This window comes from Protomyctophum parallelum, assembly GCF_964188405.1.
Source record: "Protomyctophum parallelum genome assembly, chromosome: 14".
NCBI lineage: Eukaryota > Metazoa > Chordata > Actinopteri > Myctophiformes > Myctophidae > Protomyctophum > Protomyctophum parallelum.
In genome coordinates this window covers 11,736,713-11,740,498 of record NC_139709.1, presented here as the reverse complement: position 1 = coordinate 11,740,498, position 3,786 = coordinate 11,736,713, and positions in this window count along the sequence as shown.

Sequence of the window (3,786 nt, the reverse complement as noted above, 5' to 3'; positions counted from 1 at the left end):
TGACGACGATTTTCCGTGTGAGGCTTTCTGAATATGTAAAGTATAAGTACCCATACATGCCGCTGCGAATATCTCCTGTGGCGCGGAAGCCGTTGAGTATTTTTAATCTATGTTTGCCCGATTTGGAAGCTTGGATTAATCTCTTCCTTCCTTGTTTATTGACACCTCATTGTACCGCCTATCTGGCTAGCTAGTGGCGCTATAGCTATGACAGAGCAGATCAGAGGCAGGGACGTAGCCGCACAAGCCAACCGCACACCGGGAGGCGGTACAATAAACGGTAAACAAACAAGAAGAAATAAAGCGACCAAATCGGTCAAACAAAGATTAAAAATACTTAACGGCTTCCGCGCCACAGGAGATATTCGCAGCGGAATGTATAGGTACTTAAAGTTCCCGAATTCAGAATAAAGCAAACAAAAAAAGGACGTCAAACGGCGCAGATTCTATTTTAGAGATAATGTGTACTTCCGCGTTCTGGAATTCCCATACGAAAATATAGTTCTGACCAGGGACCCAACATAAAACTCATCAAAATTTCAGAAAAGCTTTATGTAGGGTCCCGAAAGGGGCTAAGGACTGTAGAACTACAGGACTATACAGAACTACAGGACTACATAACTACAGGACTGTAGGACTACAGGACTGCAGGACTACAGGACTGTATAACTACAGAACTACAGGACTGTAGGACTGCAGGACTACAGGACTGTACAGACTACAGTCTACACAGGATTGTATAGGGCTACAGAACTACAGGACTGACTACTAGCGGCACCATGAGACGCTGCAAGGTTATTGGTTCACACAGTGCGTACAAAGCAGCGCTCCTGCAGCCTGGACACTAGTCCACACCACAGGCCTGCTGCTAGGAGGATATATAATACACTATACTAATACTATACTATCTATTCTATCTATCTATCTCTATGGGACAACATTAGACTGCTGCTATAATATAGGAGGATCCGACATGCACACTGCACTCATTTTGTCCAACAAGAACAACCGAAGGAACCCAGTTCTGGATCGGAAGCTTTCTGATTTTATTCATTCTCTCTCTCTCTCTCTATGGACAAACAGACGGCTTGTAATTGAAGTTGACTGGGCGTTTATTATTTTAGGGGGGACGCGATGATGATGCTACGATCAACCGACGCGCAGGGACCGCTGAGGAGCAGACAGGTGAGGCGCGGCTAAAGGGGAGACGAGAAGAGAGGATATCTATCTATCTATATCTGCCGACATTTATACAGCGTCAAAACCCCCCGACCGGACCGGACCGTCCGGAGGCTTTGGATACACACACACACACAGACGGACAATAAGTGACAGCCTGCCTGCCTGCCCGCCCGAGACATCACCACCACCAGCCCCGTTTCCACGCACTGAGGACCCGCACAAGACCGCCAGGGAGACGGAGAGACACAGACAGAGAGAGAGAGCCTTTCCTGTACAGCCATTTACCTGGCCATCTGGCAACGGTGAGTGGCGATGCATATGGGGCACAAAAAAAATTGGTGGGTAGGCCTACTGTATGTATGTATGTATGTGATATAGAGAGATTGATCATGGCATGCGTGTGTTTGTGTGTGTGTGTGTGTGTGTGTGTGTGTGTGTGTGTGTGTGTGTGTGGGGGGGGGGGGGGGGGGTGAACAGGTACATCATGGCATGTGCGCAATTTATTGCTGCTGCCACCATATACAGCGATGCTGCATTACAGAGAGAGAGAGAGGGGGAGAGCGAGAGGGGGAGAGAGAAATGGGGGGGGAGAGAGAGAGAGGAGGGAAGAGAGAGAGAGGGAAAGGGAAAGGGGAGAGAGAAAGGGAGAGAGACAGAGAGTTGAGTCGGGTGGGAGAGAGAGAGAGAGAGAGAGGGGACTTCTCTGGGTTAGATGCTGCTCTCTCTGGCATGGTGCTGTTGAACCCTTACGTACATCAAGGCTTCTCTTTGTGTCTGCCACTGCCTGCCGCCCCCCCCCCCCCCACACACACACACTGTGACCCATATCGCTAGAACCCCCAAATCTATCCATACATCCACCCATCTTCAACCACTGGAAAAACCCTGATTGCTTTTAACTCTGGGAGTGTGCAAAGGGACCAGTGTAAAAGTGGTCCATCCATTTGAGCGTCCATTCTCTCCTATAGCTCTAAAGGGGGTCGGTCCATTTGGACCCTATATTGCTGTCCCCTGGGTGCCCCTGCGGTCCCTATGTTGAGAACCTCTCTGTGCTGTAATAATTTACGGAGATTAATGCTGTTTCACATGTAGGTGCACATCATGCATGGCACGTATATGCATTTGTTCTCGTAATTATTATTAATCATCATTTAAATGCACGCTTGGGGTGTCTGATGCAATGTGTCTGTGATGTACGCGCCTCACTAATACCTGCAGGTATTATTATTATTACTAGTAGTAGTAGTACAGTGTTTTATGCTACATTATCGTTTGAATGTAGAGCGTTGAAAATGAGCTTGTGTTGTTGTCATCGGCTACTGGACCCTATACAGTACACTATACACACTGTACACTGAGTATGTGGTGGAAAATCATGTTCCTTATTTCTGTCCCTCTCAAATCGATGTGCTGTTAATTGTTCGATTAGGCCCTGCCAATATGCAGGACTAAAAGGTTGGACATGTTGATTTGATGTTGCGTGCGATATACAGACATCAGATTGTGAGCGTGTGTGTGTGTGTGTGTGTGTGCACATGCGTGTGCGTGCGTGTGATACCTCCAGACCCCACGTTGAAAAACAAGTGTACTAAATTATACAGTTTGCAAAAAGTACAGAAATACAGTCATATAATAGTATATTTCAGATATAGTCCTATATCTGAAATATAATTATCCGTCCTCCAAAGTCCAACAATAATAATAATATCCAACAAGCACATCCGGTGAATCAAATTGCCCGTAAACCACGTTTAGGCACCAATTAGTTGTCCCTGGATTTAATGTATTTATAATTTTTTTAATAGTGACTACTAAGTGATTTATATGTATATATGTAATTAATTGTTTACTACTTCCTCCCCTTCACACTCCAAAGCTATCGGGCTCCGCAGAGGGACTTTAACGGCCGCCAGCTGCTGCTGCTGGGGTTTTGTTTTGTTCGAATTGAATTGAATTTGGTGGGTAAGAAAAATAAAGGGGGAGGGGAGGTGTGGGGGGGGAGAACGGTGCATAGCAGGGAGAAGGAACAGACAGACAGACGGACGGACGGACGGACGGACGGACGGACGGAGCTTGTAGATATGCTACTTTCGCCGTTTTTGAATGTCGAGAGAGAGAGAGAGAGAGAGAGATGGAGCAAGTGTGAATGGTCTCCCTGTTTGTCCCACCAACTGCCCACACAGACAGCCACACACGCATGCGTGCGCGCTCACACGCACACATGCACGCACGCACGCACACACAGAGAGAGAGATCAGCCCTGCAAGCAGGTGGTCGCCCCAACACTCAGACTGCGTGCGGGTGGGGAGGTGGGGGGGTTACAACAGGTGCAGCACAGACAGACAGACAGGCAGACAGACAACCCCCCCCCCCACCGGGGCTGGGCCATCAGCCCATCCCACCGATGAACACAGCCAAAAAATAATCGCCCCAAAACAACACCTCTTAAACCCAAAACAATAGAGACAGACAGACCCATGTGTTGTTTTGGGTCGATATCTGGGCCATTATTTGACTTTCTGTGCGACTACGATTATCCAGACATTGTGTCCCCTATTCAGACCTGAGGCCATTTCTAAAAAAGAAAAGGCTTCTAAAACCTAT